Source organism: Tyto alba, unplaced genomic scaffold (genome assembly GCF_018691265.1).
Source record: "Tyto alba isolate M040663 unplaced genomic scaffold, T.alba_DEE_v4.0 Super-Scaffold_48, whole genome shotgun sequence".
Taxonomy (NCBI): domain Eukaryota; kingdom Metazoa; phylum Chordata; class Aves; order Strigiformes; family Tytonidae; genus Tyto; species Tyto alba.
In genome coordinates, this window is record NW_024881324.1 from 4,312,613 (window position 1) to 4,336,620 (window position 24,008).

Consider the following 24,008-nt stretch of genomic DNA (forward strand, 5'->3'; position numbering starts at 1 on the left):
CCAAGCTGGAAGGTATAAAACTTCAGCTTACCCACAGCTTTTGATGTTGATCCAACAGCAGCTGGACAGCTGAAGCTTTTGTGCTTCCTAATGCGATACAGGGGATGCCTGCACTGTGGCAAGGAAGGAAGAATAAGCACTCTCACCTTTGGCTAAGTAACTGTTTTGCTCATAGGTGCACAAGTTATAAGTTGCAAGTTGTAAGTCATCCGTTGCAAGTTATAAATTAAAGAACTTGCGAGTGAGGAACCTCATAACTTAAATCATAAATTAGTGAGTCCACATGACAGACTAGTTGTGAAAAGGGGATTGAGATGCTGTTTGTCATGTTTATTTCCTTTCTTAATGAGCTCATAAAGAAAAGTTTAATTTGCAGAGTATGTTTTCCTGTAAATTTGAGAGATCCAAAGGGACTGTGGCAAGCTTATAACTAGCTTGCACCTGTGTGAAGCAAACAAATATGAAATGTATAATTTGTAAAAAAAAATAATAAATCAGCAAGTGATCTGTGTTGTATTAATGTTTCTCAAAGAAATATGAAGATTCCAATCTGGGGTCAATTCAGTTAAAAATATTTTGGTCAGATTAATTCAAGTGAAGGAAGGTCTTGCTTATATTTGTTTGCATGACGAAGATGCTTATTTTCTAAGAGTTTCAAAGTGTTAAAAAAGCTGTCTAGACTACCACACTTTTACCATTAATTTTAGAATCAATTCTCTACATCATCTCTATTTTTTTTCCATAATCCACCTTTTATAATATTTTATTGCTATTGTTTCCCTTTTACAGCAATACCCATGAATCCTAAATCAACACATGATTTAGAACATGACATGGCATCAGCATGAAACTTCTCAGGCAAACAATTTTTCTGAGAGTTCACAGTGCAGAGAGTAGTATTTTCTGAATTTTATTTTGTGTGCCATAATACATAACCTTAATGTTTTGGCATAGACTTTTCACATATTTTCCTGCTTAGTACTTTTTTTTTTTTTTTTAAGGGGGGGTGAGATGGAGCGAGGGGAAGAGGAGAGAGAGAGAAATACACACTTTTAAAAGATAACAGCCCAGAAGGATGTTACATACCTGAAAAAGCCAACCAAAGTAGATACAACATTTCCAGAAAAGTGTGTCTACATTTACAATTGGTGGAAATAGGGTGGCATTTCCATTATATGGGAATTATATGGGCATGGGCTAATTAGGACCCATAAAGGAGTTTAGGCTAAGAAACAGCATAGCACTTAAGCCTGCATTTAAGTTCTATTGATTGCAGTAAGAACTCACTGAAAGAAAATCCAAGGGGAGGAAAAGAAGAAAGTAATATTTCTGTCTGTATTGCCAAAGGTACAAATTTAAGTCAACTGAAGTAAATGATCACCCTCAGCTGAATGGAATAAACTGGTTTGTTTTTTGAAAACCATTTTCTTTCAGCATCTTAATATGATATTAATTTTACATTTCAGAATTGTGTTCCTTTCAGCTTGTGCCTACATTTATTCTTGGATACCTAAATTAAAATATCCCCAAATACAAGCAACTTGAAAGAAGCTATTTCTTAAATAAGACAACCAGCAGCAGAAGTACTATGTTCAAAGGCAAAACTTGCACTAGTTCACTTCAGCCAATCATCATCAAGTTAGAATACAGAAAGTGAAACAAACTCTCAGGTGGCAGATCCACATACCGTTGCTTAGAAGCAATGCCAAGCACTCATTCCCACCTCTTGTGTTTGCAAGATTACACTGTGAACTGAATATATGAATTATTTTAATTAAAAATGTCTGCTAGGATTATTCAAGGGATTTTCTGAAGTTTTCTAAAGCCATTTTGATTCCCAGTTTGATTGTCTGCATCATCCTTCAAAAAACGGGATATGCACAACTGTGGGACAATTGTAGGAATGTGAATTGGAGTAAGAAAGGAGAGTATAATGTAGAAGTGAAACTCTTGTGTTGGCATAGCATATCATCAATATAAGTCTTAACTGTGTTCTATTCTCATGAGGAAGACCTACTGATTTAAAAGAATTATTTACCCTGCATCCAACACAAGAACGGAAGCCCAGCTGTGCTATGCATGAAATGTTATGAGTTATTATTCTTTATCTTGAAAAAAAATACAAATAAAAATAAATCCTGAAGTCACTGCAGCTATTCAAGATATTTTGGTGACAGCAGACTGCTTTGGAGCTGGGAGCAGAAGCCTAGGAAAAATGAGATGTATAGCTAGATACAGAGTATCATAGGCTCTATTTTGTTTCAGTTTTATGAATGCAGTCATCTGACTTCTGTATTTTAAAACATTGGAGAAGATAGCTTGAATAGAGAAGATACCTCCCTACTTTTTTTCTTACATTTTTTTCCTGAGAAAAGATTTCTGTCCCCATTGTTTTTCATTTTACTTTGAATCATAGATTTGTTGAATCATTTATGTCGGAAAAAACTGTTAAACTCAGCAAGTCCAACATTAACCCAACACTGCCAAGCCCACCACTAAACCATGTTCCCAAGCACCACATCTACATGTTTTTTAAATACCTCCAGGGATGGTGACTCAACCACTTCCCTGGGCAGCCTGTTTCAGTGCCTGACAACCCTTTCAGTGAAGAAATTTTTCTTAATATCCAATATAAACCTCCTCTGGTGCAACCTGAGGCTCTTTCCTCTCATCCTATCACTTGTTTGGGAGAGGACACCAACACCCACCTCACTACAACCTCCTTTGTGGTAGTTGTAGAGAGTGATCAGGTCTCCCCTCAGCCTCCTTTTCTCCAGGTTGAACCCCCCCAGTTCCCTCAGCCGCTCTTCCTAAGACTTGTGCGCTGGACCCTTCACCAGTTTCATTGCCCTTCCCTGGAGACGCTCCAGCACCTCAATGTCTTTTTGTAGTGAGGGGCCCAAAACTGAACACAGTGTTCAAGGTGCAGCCTCACCAGTGCTGAGTAGAGGGGGACGATGCCTTCTCTAGTCCTGGTGGCCACACTATTGCTGATACAATCCAGGATGCCATTGGCCTTATTGGGCCAGAGAGTTTAAAAATGTAAATACATAGCAAATAGAAAAGGGGGGGGGGGGGGGGGGGGGGGGAGGTAAGAAGAGAGAGAGCGAGAAAACGCAAATCATTTAATTAAAATAACCATCCTTTTTTGTGTTCAAAACTTATTTTTGACACAATGTTCTCTGGACATAGAAGCATATGGGTTTTATTGGGCTCATCCTCTGTGTTCTTCCATTAATGCAGCAAATGCATTCACATTTTGTCTGGAAGAGTTTGGATTGTCCTCATAGCATTATTAGAGACATTCAATTCCCTGAAACAAATTTAACAATTACCCTTTTAAAATGCCAGATATATAAATGCACGAGCAGTTATGAAATTTGGGTATGAATTTGACTATTTCACATTCACAATCAAAGTAACTACAATACAGGTGAATGTTCTTAATTTATGCCTCATATATTGAGATAATATTGTTTAGTTGGTATTTGAAAATTTACTGTCCTGGGTTTGAGTGAGTGGTGGGGTTTCTTTGGTAGCAGGGGAGGGGACTAGAGTGGTGGCCCCTGTGAGAAGCTTCTCAAAGCTCCCCCAGCTCCAAGTCAGCTCCACCTCTGCACCAAAACTGACCCCATCAGCTGCGCCTCTGCGATAACATATTTAAGAAGGGACGTGGTGACGAGCAGTGGGACTGGTGAGGAGGAGTTGCTGCAGCTGCGTGAACACCAAGGTCAGTGGGGGAACGGAGGAAGAAAGGAGGGGGGAGGTGTGCCGGAGCAGAGACCCCCCTGTATCCTGTGGTGAGACGGCAGGGCGTCCCCCCCCTGCCACCCATGGAGATCTACGGTGGGGCAGGCACTGATTTATGGCCTGTGAGGGGCCTTGCATTGTCAACTAAAGTGTCTACACCCAAAGGAGGCCAGGAGAAGCAGCCCCTGCCATTGTAGTTCATCAGTGGGAGGACTGCAGCATGCAGGGGTGTCCCACGACGGAGCAGGTTGGGAAGGGCTGCAGCCGTGGGAGGGACTCATGTAGGAGAGGGTTTGTGGAGGACTGTCTCCTGTGAGAGGGGGGACCACGATGGAGCAGAAGGAAGAAGTTCCAGAAGCTCCCCCCACCGCAGATGGAATAAGCGGCAGCACTGTCTGCACCCCCCATTCCCTGCCCCTGCGCCACTGGGGGAGGAGGTAGAGATATCGGGAGCAGAGCTGAGCCCGGGAAGAAGGGAGGGATGGAGGGAAGGTGTTCTCAAGATGTGGCAATGCTGCTCACTGTCCTACTCTGTTACATGTTGTTAGTGTCTGTAATAAATATATGTTCTTTTTTTCTTCCCCTAATGAGTCTGCCTTTTTCTCGTGACCGTAATGGGTGATTTGCCCCTCCCAGTCCTATCTCGAATTGCAAACCTTGGCTTATTTTCTCCTTCTCATCGGGGAGGGAGGGGAGGGGGGGGGAGGGGAGTGAGCAGCTGTGTGGTGCTCAGTTGCTCTCTGAGCTCAAACCACGACATTTACCCATGAGGTCTCAGCATTTTCTGTTCTTCCTGGAACAACAGCACTGCAAAATTCAATATGCACATTACTGAAGAAAATATATGTTGTTTGTTTTGTTTTGTTTTGTTTTGTTTTGTTTTGTTTTGTTTTGTTTGTTTGTTTGTTTGTTTAATTCAAGAGATTGCTTGAATTAACATCAAAGAAAATGTCACTGACTTCAGAATCAGGTGTTTTCTTCAGTTTTCAACTATGGCAAGAATAGTGCAGAGTAAGATGCGAGCATCTTTATAAATGAAAAATTCTGATCTGCAACAGGAATGTTTGTGAAAAAATATTTAAACAGATCTTGGTTGAGAAATACTGAAGAGTTTTAAGACTTCATATACAAAAAGTATTTTTTGAAAATCAGCAAAAGTCCAGAGAAAATACAATTTCAAAAGTAATTTTCAGACAACTTTGACTTTCCCTCCTAAAGTCCTTTGTTAGCTATCAAAATTATCTTTGAAAACCAACTGACGATTAATCTACTAAAATTAACATACCAGTTAAGGTATAAGGTAGAAAAGAAGCTGACCCTTATTCATAGAAAACGTTTCACATTGAAATGCCTAAATCAGAATGAAAATGCAAAATTTCTTTTGAAATATATATGTTTTAATTTAATTTGTAAATAATAAAACAACATGGCCAAAATACAGTGTTTCAGCTTTAGTTGAGTAATTCAAAATAATATATTAGTATTTCATTTTGTAGCTCAATATCCCCACATAGCTCTTGGTTCCTCAGGGATGATCTCTAGCACATTGTCAATGTGCCTACAGAGCTTCTGAAAATAAGAGGGAGAGTTTTCTACATTTTCTTATAGTATAAGGAGAGTCACACATATTTTAAAGGATCACATATAGAAATAATAAGACAATTGTCAATCTAGTCAATCTAGTGAAAAAGACATGTTCTTGATAACTGACTAGGATCCCTTCCCTCATCCCTGCATATGTGGTGGATCACTTATCTTCTTTCAAACTTGCACTTCAGTGACAGTTATTTACCTCTTTGATAATATAGAAACTCTTAAGTATGCAAAGTTTGGTTATGTTGTTGCTGTCTTCTTCCCTTGCACTTGGAGAATCTATCCACGGAACCAGGGACACAATCTTGCTTCCTACATTTCCTAATCTCCCAATTATTTTTAATTCAGTGAGGATTGTGAGTATCCCTTATGGGCCAGATCTTCAATCTGTACATATTCTATTAAATCTGTAGAATGAAGCAGCAGGTATGGTAGCCTGTTTATAGGATAATAGCAAGACACAGCTCATGCAGCCAGTTAAAAATCTCCATCAATTCACTCATATGCATAGGTGTAAGGACAATATATCACCTCACCTCTTGTAGAACAAACTTTGTAAGTATGGACAAATAATATTCCGTAGTCAATGGATTTGTAAGGTGCAACAAATACAATTTTTTAAAAATGATTCTCCAGATTCTTGGGAATTTAGATTTTAGAAAACAGATGCATTTGGGAAAACTTAGAGTAACATAAGTAGTTATGAAAATCAAACACAGTGGCTATCTGCCTGGAAGAAGGGTTGTTAATTTAGAGTTACTAATGTTACTTACATATGTGAAGAGCCTAAATATGACTTTCCCATCTATCTTTTCATATTGTGGTATATGCTTCATATAAACACATACTGAAATGAATAAATATACACCCAGGTTTGTAATAGAAAATATTCTGGCTAGGGTAACGTATTTTTGTGGATGGGTTTTGGGGATTATATGGTAAATAAGTGCCTCGCTGTGAATAAAACTGTATTCTGCAAGATATTTCCACAGAATAGTTAAAGGAAGATGGATTAATAAAGATCTGAAGAAAAATGCCCAAAATTTGAATATTCATTACATAATTATATTGACCTCATGAATTATGCATTCAATGCTAATTGTATTGGACAAAATATGAAGTGTCTTTCAGTTTTCAAAAAATAGAATAAAAAATTTACAATAATTGAAAGCAAATCTGTATTCTCCCATTATTTGTCTTTCTCAAGGGCATGCAGAACATTTTAATTTCTGAGTTTTTCCAAAATCATCTTCAGATTTTTTCTGAAAGGTAAACAGTTGGTTATTTATGAGCTTGTAAGTAAAATAGTTATTCTTTTCCTTTAAGGCTGCATATATAACTTATATAGTACAGCCTAAAGAGTTTGCCTAGCTGTGACCAATAAAATCATCTAGATCTAGTTTCTAGATAACGTGCATTGATGAGGTTGAGAAAAGCAAAGCTAATTCAATAAGTCTGGAGAAGCAATCTAGTACAATAATTAATATATTTCCTTTCTAGGAAAGAAAGCAAGAAACCAATCTGTTGCTACCTGAAGTCAAAGATCACTATGTAGCTTTGTGAAATAATGGGTTTATATTTTGTTGTTTCACCATTCAAGTATCTGTTACAGGCTTTGTTGTGCCAAGCAAATCAACATACAAATTGTGCTTGTGACCTTCCAAGCAGATGTATTGTAGCTCTAATGATCAGTTCTGGAGAGCTGTTTCCTTCCAAAAGCATGCCAGCATCGATTTGAAGATCATTCTGACCCTTCCAGTTCAACTGAGCATGTTGGTTTTGGCTGAGGTAAAGTTAATTTTCCTCATGTTAGCTAGTAGGGGGCTGTGTTTTGGGTTTGTGCTGGAAACAGTGTTGATAACACAGGGATGTTTTAGTTTCTGCTGAGCAGGGCTCACACAGAGCCAAGGCCTTTCCTGCCCCTCACCCCACCCCACCAGCGAGTGGCTGGGGGGGCACAAGGAGCTGGGAGGGGGCACAGCCGGGACAGCTGACCCCACCTGACCCCAGGGGTATCCCAGACCATATGGCATCATGCTCAGCATGTAGAGCTGGGGAGAAGGAGGAAGGGGAGGGACGTTCAGAGTGATGGTGTTTGTCTCCCCAAGTCACTGTTACATGTGGTAGAGCCCGGCTGTCCTAGGAATGGCTGAGCTCCTGCCTGCCCATGGGAAGAGGGAAATGAATTCCTGTTTTTGTTTACTTGCGCCTGTGGCTTTTGCTTTACCTATTAAACTGCCTTTATCTCAATCCATGATTTTTCTTACTTTTACCCTTCCAATTATCTCTCCCATCCCACCAGTGAGGAGTAAGCGAGCAGCTGTGTGGGGCTGAGCTGCCGGCTGGCGTTAAACCATCACACTGAGTAAGGGTAACAGTTCAAATCCTTTGACCTTATCCTTTCTGGTAGAATGGATCAACTTTCTGGAAAATTTCAACCTTTAATTGCCTATCTGTAGTTTACTGAAATCTAGATCCTGGAACTAGCACTAGAACAAGTTCAATGTAGGCAATGCTCATGACAACCTTTTCTCTTCTACCAGTTTCTGCCTTACCAACACTGCAGGGAGAATGATGCCTTACATAGGTATTTACCTGTTCTGTTACTGTGAGAATTAGAGAAGGAAAATATTTTACCGACAGAATTATCTTTTACAGTGCTAGAATTATTAAAGAATTTATTCACTGTATCCCCTCTCCTGGTATAACTTTTATTAGCATGGCATCTGGATGACCTGCAGAAATACTGATGTCTTTTGTGTCAAGAGTTGTAACAGCTAAAAAGAGTATGTTGGTACGTCATTTAATATATCATTTTTTGCTCTTAGAAACTCCGAGTTAATAATTAGAGATTGTGATATTTATTTTTTATTTTCGTATCATATAATTAATATGACATTTCTGCCTTGGAAGTTACTTTCATTTAATTTGACCCAGAAAACAGGAGCATGCAAGGGATACCAACAGAAAGATTGCCACAGAAAATACACAGCAATTATTTCCTGGTACTGTTCTGTTAAACTAAAAGTCATCAGATACCTAGAACTGGTGCAATCAGCTGCCTCATTGGCTAAATCATGTCTCTAACAGAATAATTTGCAAGACAGAACACACATGATATTCATCCCACTGTTCTGTCTTGGACAGTGACAGTAAAAGATGTTATTTAGGGAAAGCATGTAAGTCTGTCCACTAACTTTAGCCTATTGCGCTCAAACTTCCCTCTAATATGTGGTAAAGGATCCGGGGCCCACCAGTTCCTCTGAACATCCTGGTACTATCTGACTTCCCAACCTCCTATGGCGACTGATGCTCCCAAACTCTTCAGCAGTAAGTCTGCTGGGGACCCTGTCACCCCCATGTCACAGTGCCAGCACCCAGCAGTCACGAGGCCATGGGGAGGTTTAAAGAGGGCATCCTCCTGCACTGTTGGCAGAGCTGGCCCGGGGAAGGGGAGGAAGGCAGCTGTAATGATTCATCTAGTCCAACTGCCTGAACACTTCAGGGCTGACCAAAAGCTAAATCATGTTAATAAGGGCATTGTCCAAATGCCTCAACACTGATAGGCTTGGGGGGATCGACCACCTCTCCAAGAAGCCTCTTCCAGGGTCCGAGCACCCTGCTGGTAAAGAAATGCTTCCTCATCTCAGGTCTGAACCTCCCCTGATAGATGCAGCTTAGAGCCATTCCCACATGTCCTGACACGATCAATCAGCACCTCCCTCCCCACATCCCCTCATCAGGAAGTTGTGGGGAGCAGGGAGGTCGCCTCTCACCCTTCTTCTCTCCAAACCAGACAAACCCAGGGTCCTCAGCTGCTCCTCAGACCTGACAGCCCCTTCCCCAGCTTTGTTGCTCTCCTTGGGACACATTCAAGTACCTTAATGTCCTGTTGAAATGGTGAGACCCAGGACTACACACAGTACTCAAGGTGAGGACACACCAGCACCAAATACAGAGGGACAATCCCCTCTCTTGATCAGCTGGCCATGCTGTATTTGATGCACCCCAGGGTGCGGTTTGCCCTCTCAGCTGCCAGGGCGCACTGCTGGTTCCTACTGACCCTGGTGTCCACCAGCACACCCAGACCCCTTCTGCAGGGCAGGTCCCCAGCAACTTCCCTTCCAATTTATGTTTGTGTCCAGTGTTACACTGTCCCAGGTTCCAAATCTGGAAGTTGTTCATGTTCAGTTTAATGCCATTAATGATTGCCCAGTGCTCCAATCTATCCATATCCTTCTGCAAGACTTCTTGTCTCTAGAGAGAGTCAGCAGAATCTCCCAGTTTAGTATCATCAGCAAACTTCCTTAAGGGTGAATTCAACTTCTGCATCCAGATCATTAATACAAAGACTGAACATCACTGGCCCTAAGGCTGAGCCCTGAGGAACAGCACTAGTGACCCGTCACCAGCCAGATGTAGCCCCGTTCACCAGAACTCTTTGAGCTCAGCACTTCATCCAGCTCTTCACCCCCTGCACTGTGACCCTGCTCATCCCACAGCTGGACAACATGTCCAGAAGGATGTTGTGAGGATTCTTGTTGAATACAAGCTAGAAACAATTTAATTCTGGATTACTTACATCCATTCACATCATTAAAGGAGTAGGTTCTATATCCTTGAAATAAAAGTTGCCTAAGTCAGTACTGAAGACAATTTACAATTTCATGAGACATCTTAGTGATTTCTCTAAAGTCTATCTCCAAGAGTAAACATAGATCTTCATAGAATTTAAAAAATATTAGCATAATATCTCAGAATCCTATAATAGAAAATCTAAAGAAAAAATAAATCGTGACATTTTATTTTGGAGCACTTAGAGAAACATATTTAAGTTATTGTATGATTCTCGTTGCAAAAGAAATCTTGTCAAATACTTATGTAATATCTGACATGAATTGTTTCATGCAAATTTTTTCAGAAGATTAAGTTTCACCTCACAGAATATAAATTAGTTCAAGTAGCAGATCTGGTACATATTTCATATAAGTTGCTGTATTCTTGCCAGTATTTAACACCTCCTCCAAACAAAAGACACATGCTTTCAAATATCTTATTCTGGCAACTATTTAAATAACCAGCTGTGTTTGAAACAAGCAAATGAAATATATTATGTTTAGGGATTCAAGAGGCATTCATGCGATGGTCATTTATGTGTGACTGCCAGCTTGTAGGAGTTAAGCAAATAAGAACTAGTGACATAAGAGATTAGCCAGACTCCATCTATTTTTACATGAGGGAAAATAAGGTGTAGGAAAAGGTTCTCAATGGAAGCTCAAATACTATTCAGACAAAGAGTGCAAACTGTTACCACAAGGATTTTCCCCAGAAGCTGTTAAAATGGTAGACATTATAACAAGAAGAAAAAGGCAGAACAGAAATAGCCCACAATTTTCAGGCAGTCTTACTAGGCAACTCCATTTTGCAGCTTCTTCAAATTTTGCCCATGAACTTCAAAATATCTACCTTCAAGTATCACATACTCCCCAGATTTCCTCCTCCTTCAATTCCTGAAAATTCTTTGACATTACATGACCTATTTTTTTTTCCTTTGTTTCTTCATTTTCCTTTTTTGGCCTAAGGGTTGTCTTTAGCACAGGCGTTCCCTACAACATCACCTGACCCCTACAACTCTTAAAAAATCTTTAGTCAAGTCCCCAGCAATAGCTTTATATGTTTTGTTTAATAGAGGGTGCTATCACCACTTTTACAACAGGGAAAATTGACTTTAAGGTGAAGCTGAAAATCACAACTGAGAAGCTACTGCTTCTTGAAAGAGATATGTTAATATAAGGTGACTTCAGCTTTCCAACTGCTTTGCATGATTGCTAAATTACTGGGAAACTAGCTTAACTAATCATTTTTCTAGTTCTGGCTCATGACTACTCAGTGACACATGGATTTGACTGGAACTTGGCAGCAATGGGTACTTCCTGAGTCCACTTAACTGCATCACGAAAGCAGATTGATCCAATAAACACTTGTTTCTAAAATCACTGTTTGATTCCAGTACCCTACATTCTCCTCCCTCTTGAGAAAAGAGTTATTACATATGATTTGATGATCATGCGTGAGCCTTTTAAAACTGTCAGACAAAATTTGCAAATCCTTAAATTAAATTCAAAAAAGGAACACCAAGGTAGATCTGGTTGCTTGATAACTGTCTTCTGATCAATAGTATTATAATGTTAATATTCTTCTTAGAAGACAGAAAGATCCCCCACTTTCTTTTATTTGATTACTCAGTACAAGGACTTGTGTTCATAGTTCTGAAAAGTACCTTAAAATATCATTCAATCCAGTGGTTTAAAGCTGCAAACTCCTAAAAATCTTCCAGTGTCAGTATGAACCTTGGTATCATGAACTGAAACCTGCTGTTATTAAGGTTACTGCTGGTATGCTTGGTTTTTCCTGTGGAAGAAGTCACACAAATGAAAATCATAATCTAGTGCACTCCTGCCCCTTTCTAAATCAAAAGATACAATTATGATATTTGATACAAATAGTGTTAAAGTTTGTTTTATATATCACATGGAAATTTTACACCTCTCACTACCTCAAACATGATATAAATTCCTTTTCAAAATATTGTAACACATCAGAAATTCTGTGACAAATCTGAGGATTCTTGCTTTATATAAAGATCCTCTTCAAACAAAATCTGCTTTTCACCTGTGTTTGGAAGTCAATAATTAAGACATCATGCAGGGAATACATAGCCTTAGTAACAAAATTACCACTGCCTTACCAGCAGCTGAAGTTTTTACAATGAACTAGTGGTCTCTTTGATAACTGTATTCATAATTTTAACATGAAACAATGCACAGTGTTTCTGCTGTAAAATTTATGATTGAAGCATGCAGAACTACAAAATGTGCAAATGTTATGTACAAACTACAATGCACCCTGCTAACACAATTTTTCTTTTAAACACAAAGAATTAACTTCAAAGTGGGAACAGTTTTCAAAACATGACATGTCATGAACTCAGTTAAACCAATTACTTGTCCACTATACAATGTGTGCAATGTGTTAGACTGCAACTGGAAAGGATTATGCAGAAAAACGGTGTCATAATAAAATGCATTAACCTAATTCTTGTGGGAGAGACACAGTGTTTAAATATGAACTTGAGTCAACAGAAGAGCTGAGACTTGCAAAATTCTGGAAAGAGCCAGACAACAGATATCAACAGCTATCACAGTCCATCTGCTTCTCCACTTTAGGCTTTGAAAAAAAAAGATTGTATAAATCTGAAAGGATAATTAAAAATCCAGTTGCATCAGGTTTGGGCACAACAAGACAACTAATTATCATGACTTTTCCATCTGCTGATCTAGCCCACAACCCTTCTCAACCCGACATCGCTTCCAGTCAGTAAGAAGAAAACACAGACTATCATGTGTACATTCTTTTTTTGCTAAGTGAAGAGGTACGGATAAAGCCCATTGTATATTTACCACTTATCATATATATACCACTGTCCCACAGAAGGTAGAAAATATTTCTTCTAAGTAGCCCCGATAGAAGCCACGGCAATCAAGTCAACATAGAAGCTTTTTCCTATCTTAGTGTGCCTGAAGCTACCCAAAAGCAGTAATTCTTCCATCCAGCTTTCAATAATGCTTTTTCAGTTCAGCTTCTGCAGGATAAACAATGCCATCACTTACATACTGTTCTTTATCACCATTCTGGCAACTAATACATGATATTGCATGTAGACTCTTCTCTTTCATGTATGTTCTTCTGTAGAATCTGCACTATATATTAGGGATTGGTTTAGGAAATCAGTCTTTGATTCACTATTGAGATAAATTTCATCTCTCATTCTAATCTAAGTTTAAAAATCTAACCTAGTTTTGAAGTTGGATTTGATCAGGAAAACTTATCATTGGTATTTTACATGAGAGTTTAGTCCAGGTTGGTCCAGTGTGGAGAAGACCTAATCCTAGCCTGATTATACTGAAGCTAACACACAAAATCTGTTCTTCTGTTTTAGAATTGAAGACAAATCAAAATCATATGAAATTATAAAAAAGAGACTGTATATCCACTAATTACTTTCATCAGTAAAGGAATGTGACTTTTCGATGCCTGACATTTAAAAAAAAGTCTGACATCTGCACTATAAACCCTTCCACATTTCAAGAATGTGGCTAAAACTATATTATTGAGCTCTGTTACACACACTGAAAACAAAAATAAGTATCTGGACAAAGTCACACTGGTAATTATTGTCTTATGATGGTATAGACTTATTGGGACATAGTTTTCCAACATGGAACAATGTCACCCAGTGTACTTTTCTTGAATATCATGTCATATCCTGCTGCCTTATATGAAGTAAGTCTGGCAAGAGAGTGAGACTCTGAAGTTCATCAATCTAATTTTAGATATATGTAATGCAGACATCTGCACCCAAACTGCTCCCTGCATGTTCTTTTGATAGAAACTGGAGAAGAAAGGTGTTTTCAAAATTTGGTGAATCCAGAACCTCTCAGACAACTAGTTTATGATGCAAAGTATATCCTCCTAGATGTCACTGACTATACTGACCTTACCTCTACTGAATATAACAGCAGGTAACAGGCTCAGATGTGAATGTCTACTTGCAAAGATGAACTCCATTCTCAGTGTCTCACTGAATCTTTTGAAGGGATTTCTATCTTTCTGTACCATCCGGTACAGCAGTAAAAAAATATCACTTCATTAACTAATACTAATTAACTGGTTAGCTAAGTAATACTTTGAAGAAAAGGCAGAGTAGAAGACTAGTAAAATGTCAGTTCCGAAGTTTCTCATACCATTATTGTCAGGCACAAAAGTGCAGAGAGTGACAATGCTCCATCCAGTAATTATAACAATCTTTCTCATTTATATTTGATGCAAGTAACTAGTGGATCCCTAGACACAAATATAAATCCTTTGTTGCATTCTTTTCCTGCTTGAATGTAAACGCATGTAACTCAGAAGCTCATATGAAACATTATTAAAACTGTATTTTTAAAATGTAATATTTCTAATAGCAGAAACTATCACAATGCATTATTTTCAAGGTACAACTTTTAAAAGGAAATTCACAAACTATTACAAATATTTACATGATCACTAAAATAACAGATACTAAAACAAATCCTAACATTCTCACACCCCTGACATTCAGTGTCTTCCTGAGAAAGTGTGCATGCATAGGAAAAGCAATATGAACATCATGAGAAAAATCACATATAGACCTTTAAAACATGTTCCAAAAGTAACCTGTGTCCTCTTTACCACTCCAGACACTCATCACAGTCAGTATTCAGAATCAAGTCCAACCAGTAGGCATGAAACACCTCTCATTCATCTCACCATGCAAGCCTACTCCGCTAGATCCATGCTTAGTCAGAAGAATTAATTTCATAAAGATCTCCTAAAATTGCACATGCCATCTCAAGTTTATGGTTATCAACAGAAGATCAGATGAAGACAAAAAAGAGGTTTTAGAAGATGGAACTAAATACTTCACAAATGCACAGTACCTTTGATGCCAATTATTTCCTATTAAATCAGTAACATTATAGAAAAGCACATAGTGCTACTTTCACTAAAATAGACATACAGAAATGTAGAGAACTGGATTCTAGATTAGAAATTGCTTCACTTGGCCCAAGAAAACAGATTCAACTTTATGCATCTAACTGAAACTCCAGTTTAGAAGTAGGGTTGTCCTCCTCTCCTGCTATATTACAATGATGGACAGAATTGCTGTTGCATACACAAATATTCTCTGGTGACAATACACCTAGATAGTAAATACTGTTGGAATAAATCCACTCCTTGGTTATTTCTAATTCTTATAGAATATGTAAGTTGCAGTCCTGTAGCACAACAAGTTGATTAGGAACAGTAACCTCCCCACTGATGACTGTGACATAATCACAAGCCCAAACTACTGTGTTTAGCAGTCTAATTTCTTTTTTGTTAGTAAGCACCTAATCACCATAGAAAATTCAGCTACAAGAATATATCCATATGAAACTCCTATTTTACTATATTCCTTATGACTGACAACATACTCAATTCAAGATCTTAGAAAATTAATAAATATTGTAATAAACCAATGCATTCTGCTTTCCTTCCATTCATATCTGTCCTGGGTTGGGCTGGAATAGAGTTAATGTTCCTTTTTGGTAACTAGAATAGTGCTGTGTTTTGGATTCAGCATTGGGTTTGGTATGAGAAGAATGCTGATAGCACACTGATGTTTTCAGCTGCTGCTGAGATTTCAAGGACTCTCCGACTCCCCCTGTCCTGCCTGTGCGCAAGGGCACAGGGAGCAGGGAGGGAGCACGGCCAGAGCACCAGCCCCAAACTGGCCAGTGAAATATTCCATATCATGGGACATCATGCTCACTGTATAGAGGAGGGGTGGGCGGAAAGGGGCTCTCTCTCTCTCTCTCTCTCTCTCTCTCTCTCTCTCTCTCTCTCTCTCTCTCTCTCTCTCCTTCTCTCTCTCTCTCACTTCCAGGATTGCGATTGCAGGATCTTGGTATTTCGGGGTCGCTGGCCGGGCACGGGCTGGGTATCGGTCAGCGGGTGGTGAGCAATTGCATTGTGCATTGCCCATTTATACTTTCTATTATTGTCATTGTTCTCATTTTATTACCATTATTAAACTGTTTCTATCTCAACCTCTGAGTCTCCCTTTACTCCTCCAATCCCCTCCCCCATCCCCAGGTGGGGTGGGAGGGTGGGTGAGCGGCTGCGGGCTGTTTAGCAGCCGACCAGGATCAAACCACGACAATATCCCTTTCCTCACAGATGATCTAATCTTAATTTTATTGGTAACAAAGTTATATACACTTACTTCCAGGTCAATATGATTAATAAATGCAGTTATAAACATTTGATTGGGGTAGTTATTTGAAGGGGGTTCTACATGAGAAACCTGTAGGTTTGTTAGAATACTGTCTAAAGCTACTGCAAAGGCCATCTAAAGGAGAAGAGATAGAGAGAGAAAGAGAGTGAGAAATAGAGAGGGAAGGAGGGAATGAAGGAGAGATGGTAGTAAAAGTCTTGGAATAAAACTGCTGTGTCTCCAGAATCTATTAATGTGCTTTCAGACACATGGCATTTTCATTTCTTTAGCTCAGAATGAGGGATGATCAGACACATAGGTTTCTAGGACACATCAATCTGCATAACCTTGTCTCCCACATCTTTGCCTAGATTCCTCTTTGACTATTGTATCTCTACCCGTCACTCAGATCTTGCAAATGGACCCAAAATATCTGAAAGAAAATAGTTTAGAAGAACTGTAACATCTGTGATGTATAAGATTTAGCAAAACAGTGTATTTTTTAAGACCTTTGGCAAATATACTGCCAGAGGACTTATGTATACGGGCAAAAAGCATTTGCATCTCTAAATTCTTTTACTCAGCACTTCTGGTAATCAGGTATTGGGTTAAAAAAGAACTTAGAAAAATCCATGGCACCTTTTTAAAATTTGTTTTGGGAGAGTTTTGTGGCTTACTCTCCTGGAAGTAGAAATATTAGTTACAAGATCTGTATTTTATAAAGATCTTTGTGAATATGGAGAAGAAATAAAAGGAGAGGGAGAAAAAAAGAAACACGGGGCTTGCCTAGATGAGTTCTTACAGGTCATTGATAAGCAAAAGAATTCAACATAAAGTACTGTCATTTTATTTAATGACAATATTGAACGTATGTATACCCCACTTCCTCAATCACCAAGATGAAACAAAATATTCAGTATACTGAATCCAACAAAATCTTATGGTATATGAAGATGTATATTGAAACTACTTGGCTTACAAAGGGATTTGTTACTCCTCGCATGCTATAAATTTCATGGTTAGGCGCTAGAAGAATGAACAAGATGAGACAGTTGAATCCATCAGAGTCTTATGCCACCTGGCTCCTTCACATAAGTGAACTGTGTTTGGAGACTGGGGTTCATGCCTCAGTAAATGAAGAAAGAGCTCCTTGCCAGTCTCTGTGTAGATGATGTGACTTTAGAAGAACCACAACAGTGAAACGTAAGGTGTGTGGGCAGCACAACTCTCGGGAAGAAAGGATGGCGGCAGCAGTGAGCAAGTCTATCCAGAGGCAGGCTGTGACAGGAGATTTGGAACAGGCTGCCAAATGCTTTCAGCACAAACCCAGTGTATACTTATACAGGTGGCAATATTGTATTCCATAGCTAAATTATAGTCATTACACTTAAAGTGGAAATGAATGAACTGCCAATTTACAAAGTTGGCTGGGATCTCGCATCAGGTCAAATGAACTTCAGTCAGAGCCTGAAAGACTGCATAAGCTGCACTACAAGTGTTGCTTGATAAATAATGACATTAATTGGTAATGTTAATTTTAATTCATTTTTAATTGAAAACAAGCATAATCACTGGTAAATTAACAACATCAAAATACTGTATTTCAAACCATGAAGGTCAGTGTTCAATCTGTACTTCAATTTCAGAATTAAATTTTCTGACTTGTCAGTTCTTGACTTCTCCTTCCACAGTAACATCTATTCTATTAAACAAAGTATAAATCAGACACAGAGCAAAGAAAAAAAGGAGAAATATTGTGCAAATCTGGGCTTATTCTTCCATTTGTACCTCTTTCTTCATCTGTAAGGCTAGGTACATCCTTACTAGTAGGTTATAAAAATTTCATAAATTATTATGGATTTTTTGATATAATCTAAAACCTAAGAGAAGTCCTATGATTTTGCCTTTAGAGACAAAGTCTCAACAGTCTATATAGTTATTGCCTTTTGTTATCAGAATGAGCTGATGTCAAAATCCATCCTCACTATCATAATTTCCATTAAAATGTTTTTTCTTGATTACCACAGAAATTAGAACAATAGAATAATTTTTGATAAGACCAGAATAAACAAGCACAGGATTAGTGACAATGAGAACCACTTGTATTTTTCATTAAAGGTAATTTAACTGTCAAAGAAATTGACATTAATTAAAAACTGAAGGTTTAGTAGATCTTACTATATACATGTCCAAGAAACTCAAAATACAACAGAACTGGAAAAGTAATTCTGTAGTGTATTATTGAAATGGATCACAAGGACAACAGAGTGCAGATGTGTGCATTAGGAACCAATCAGTATACAATTGAAAATAACTAGTCCATATTTGGCGAAAGGAGGAAAATATTTGTTAAATTTCAGTATTAATTTTGCGAAATCCATACTTCATTGAGGTCAATAAATTAGCTGAATTATGAACACATTGATAATCAATATGTGTTTAGTCCAGCGACCTTGGTGACAATAAAAATTCATAACTTGCACATTGTTTACAGCCCAAGACTGCTATATAAAAGTTTTTAAAGCCAAAATAGCATTAAAAATTTGAAATGACTAATCAAAAAAACAAAAAACCCATATATAAAATTTCCCATTCATAGACATCTATACATAAAAACGTCTCATTCTTCTGCAACCCTGTAATACAAACAGAAATTGCTCACATAAACTGGACTCATTCATGTCATCTTATTTTTCATCTTCAGTGCTCCTATCTGATCTATTACTGTTATTAATTAGTGGCATTTTCTCCAGCCACTAGATACCTCTGAATATTTTGAGTCCAGACAGGTAAATGAAGATGACAAAATTACAACTCAGACTGTGTGGAGATGTTAATCTGCTCTGTAATAATGGCAATTTTCTTAGCAGACACCTGTGGTACTGAAGGTTGGTGAACTAATGAGCTCCCTAAAATAACTTGTTATGTTAGCTGATATTATTATGAAATATTAAAACCCACTATATCAATGTTAGCTTATTTCATATGAAGCAACACACCTCTGCTCCCAAATGTGCCATATATAAGATAATTTCTTCTTCAGTTTGAGTGTATTTTGAGAGTAACTTAAATGGAAAACACTGCACACATCCTGGTAGATATGCACTCACTGTTAAAACATCAGGGAATATTTTTTTGAAGTCAACAATTTTGTTTTGCTGTAGTATTCATTAGTCTACAAAGATTAACCTGAAGGATTTGGAGGTTCAGTTAGACAGAATATCCACCCTTCTATTATTTATCCATTTTTTTTCTAATCATCAAAACTGGACTGGAGATCTGAATGGCACAGTCAATTTCACAATAGTTTCAGTGTTCCTATCCTATGAAATTTAGATATTATTGAAGTTGTAAAAATGAGAAACAGCTAATTGTTTTTGTGTTTTGAAGATACTTGCTAGAATTGACTAGCTTTGTTTCAAAGACTGGTCAAAACCCAAATGTTTAGAAGTTGAGTTCAGACCAATTGAAACATGAAATAGCACACAGCTTCCTAACTGTAAACAAGAAATATTCTAGAGTATACGTACTAAAGTAGAAAGTACAAACTATCATGATGGGTCCTTAGAATAAAATTAGGTACTATTTTTAAGACTGGTTGTATGGTTTATGAGTGAGGGTGGCTTGGGAAAATGGCTGTGACCTCTTATTTTTATTTTGGAATCTACAGTTCTGTGCACACTGAGAAGCCAAAGAGGTAGAGGGCACTCTACCCATCATCCTGACGGTCTGGCATTTTTGCAACCTTCTGACTGCAGATAGTGAGAAAAGACTTGCATTCATACAAAAGGCAGGAAACTGGGCTGAGGGGGACTTGTGCCCTGCTCTAATAGGCTGCTCCATGTGGTCTATCAAGCCAATGCATGTATAACTTGGACTACATAAGCCTGAAAGCTCACCGCAACATTGGGTGCCACACTATTTATTCCTTCTGTGGGTCTTAGTTTGCTAAGTAATTTATAGTCCTCCTGAGCATTCTCAATGCCTTGAATACAATCTTAACACTTAACAGCTCTGCCTTAAGACACTGAATCTAATTAATTTAATTTCCCAAATGCCCAGCTGGCTAATAGTTGGTCTTTGTTTAACATACCACCTCATCTGTTGCATCCTAGATAAGTGCTTTGGTTGCTATTTGGGTAAAAATTAAAAATTAATGATTTACAGTGTCCAAAAGATCAGGCTAGAAGAGATAAGGCTATCATCTGACTTAGAACTCTACAAAACTATGAACTTTTTAAGGAACACCTTCCTTCCTTCCCTTCCCCATAGGGAAAAGCAATTGAATTAAAGCAGCTTAAAGAAAGAAACAAGAAATATTTTAAAAATTATCCAGAGCAATTCAATGAGAAAATACTTATCATGTAATTAATAGAAAGTTTTTTTGAGGGTAAGGGGGAAGTTAATATTACTTTCAAAGGTGACTAAAGTACACTCCCAATACCATTACTGTTTATATTTATTTGTCACTGCTTTCTGTTTTGTACATCTTTTCATATAATGCTTCCTCCAAAATATCTGCAAGTCAATTAATCCATGTCCTACTTAAATGTTTAACTACCTTGTTACCCACAATGGAAAATAAAAAGCCTTAATAATGACCTAAACAAACTATTAAAAACCCACACTGTTCTTAGGGAAAAAAAAAAATTCTCAGAGACAAACTATTCTTTTTTTTTAAGTTGGCTGTTAGTAACAGATTCAATTAATCCCTTATTAATGTTTACATTTAAACTGCCTTAACTAATCTCACAAAATAACTGTGAACCTGTGTTTTCATTATCTTGAAGAGTTTGGTCAGAATGCTGCTGATATCATTCATCTTCTAAACTCTAATACTGTTTTTATTTACCTCTCAAATGTATCTTCATTTATGAGATATTAATTCAGCTAACCACATCTGTATATTGATGTCATACTTTATAACATCTTGTCTCAGAAACAGCAAAATGCAACTGAGTTATAAACAGCTTGTGCTAAAGAGAAGTGTTTTTCTAGCATCTTAATTTTCTGAATGCTTTTTTCTGTACGTCCCACTGCTGCATGCCAGCAGATGGGAATTTGGTTTTTACAGCTCTCACCCTGCACAGAACCCATTCAATAGTGCAAAAACCTCACTGTAATTCCAACAATGACATGCTTACACTTTCGATGTGCCACATATGTAAGAGTCTGGTGTCACACTGTCCTTAGTTGTCTTTACACTTTTGCAAAGGGATCCAAACCTCTTGCAAATATATGACAAACTTTTCTAGTAGACTTAATTATAATTTGTAAATCTAGTGTGATATTGAGCACAGTCACAAAAAATAGGAAAAAATATGACTACCAGAAATAAAAATAAAGTATTAAATGAAAGAAAAAGAAACACTATGTTTCTGTGAAAAAAAAAAAAAAAAAAAAAAAAAAGAAAAGGCCTACAAACATTTTTTTTTTTTTGTCTGTTCAGCCATTTCTGTATCAAAATACATCATGGCTAGAGAGAAATAAATAAAATTGACAAAAAAAAATAATAATCACAAAATAACATCTGTATTCTCAACAAGAAATGTGATTTAGTAGTAGATGACACAAAATGCCCAAATTTACAAAGTTGTTGCTGAACCTTGTATATTCTTCATACACTACATCATCTCCATCCTGAGCCACTTCATAGAGCCTGCAGGATATTTACTGAGAAAATCTGTATCTATATATTGTGAGATATTATTTTGTTATCAAAGATGGAGATAAAAAGCATGTCATAAAAAAACCCAAACATGCCAGACACAAGGACTATCTGCACTGTCTATCCCTATGCTGACTAATACACAAAATATATGACCAAACCAAAAAACACTCATATTATTTCCCTCTTCTACCTTAATTTTCAAACCGATTTTGTTGTCCACAACCTTCTGGTACACTGGCACATCACTGAGGCCTTTGCATGTCATTTTTTTAGTCCATCATGCTCACATATACAATATCAGAACTGAACGTTCTTCAAAGTTTGCTGAAATTGTTTACCACAGCCCCTTTTCTTTACCACTAGATACTGATCTTGCCTCATCACTAGATCTTATTGTCTTTCTGCCTGTTAATACAAGCCTATTTGAACCTCATTCACCTTGTATACAAAGATATGCTTGTGTAGGAAAGAAAAAAGTGGGTCCAAAAGCTGGATATGATATTCCAGATGTGGGTCTAATGATTGGTGAGTTAAGAGCAATAATCACTTCTTTTGATGTACACAGGATGTTAATGTTGATAAAATGTAGGAAGTTGTTTCTCTTCATTGTGGCCAAAATGCACAGCTGACTTGGTTTGGCCTACTGTAAATGGAAATACAATTATCACATTCATTTATTACATCTAAAACATCACCACTGAATGCTGTTAAATTGCTGATGGATTAAGTGCATATATTATTACATTGTTATTCTCATCTGATTTCAATCTTAGTCATTTTACCTGATATATTATGAAGAAAAATAAATTTGGTGCACAAAACAATCAATACACAGCTAAAATATTGATATATTCTTAAATATTGGCCAACAAAATTTCTAGAAAGTAGGTTTTGCCAAGCAAATCTGATTTCATATCTGATGGAATTACAGATTCATGTGATAAAACTGAAGAAAGTGGATGTGACGTGGATTTTATAAAGATCTTTGACTTATTGCCACATAGTATTTGGATAAAGAATTATCACCACAGAAACAATTAAGCAAATAATAATCAATATCTCAAATAGTTGAATAAATCTCAACAGAACCCCAAAATTAGGCAGCAAAGCAAAATGGAGAGAAAATGTAGTGTTTTTAGGGGGACTGCTGGTGTAGAAAGTACAAGTCAACAGTTTTATCCAGGGGTCACAGTATGAATATATAGTCCTGCTGGTAAAAGTTTTAGACAACATACAGAGTAAATCAGCAACTTGACGAATCAGACTGTCTAAAAAATGTATTTTAGGGCAGCTAAATGGGAGATCTTAAAAAAAAGAACATATTTCCAACTCTATCTAAAGTTTTCTTGGTAGTCAAAAATAAGAAATCCCATATTTAATCCTCTCTTTGGGAGTGCAGGACATTTTCAAATTTCTAAAGAAGCATCTTGTCTACATCTAAAGATGGAATGCTCCGTAGACCATTCAGGAAGCATTTTCCCTTGGTCTTTAATATGAATAAGACTGATGTCAAAGTGCAAGGTCCTGCGTCTGGGTTGGGGCAACCCCTGTTATCAATACAGGCTGGGCGAGGAGTGGATTGAGGCAGCCCTGTTGGGAAGGACTTTGGGTTACTGGTGGATGAAAAGCTGGACATGAACCAGCTCAAAGACCAGAAAGCCAACGGTGTCCAGGGCTGCATCATGAGAAGTGTGGGCAACAGGTCAAAGGAGGGAATTTTTCCCTTCTACTCCGCTCTGGGGAGACCCCCCTGCAGTGCTGGGGCCAGCTCGGGGGCCCCCAACAGCAGAAGGACACGGAGCTGCTCGAGCGGGGCCAGAGGAGGCCACGAAGATGCTCGGGGGGGCTGGAGTAGCTCCCCTGGGAGGCCAGGCTGAGATTGCTGGGGGGGTTCAGCCTGGAGAAAAGAAGTCTCTGGGGAGAACTTATTGCAGCCTTTCATTATATAAAGGAAGTTTATATGATAGATGGGGTCAACTTTTTAGTAGGGCCTGTTGCACTAGGACAAAGGGGAATGGTTTTAGCTGAAAGAGATTTAGACTACATGTAAAGAAGACATTTTTTACAATGAAGATGGTTAAACACTGGAACAGGTTGCCCAAAGATGTGGTAGATGCCCCCCTCCCTGTAAAGATTCAAGTCAGGGTCAGACGG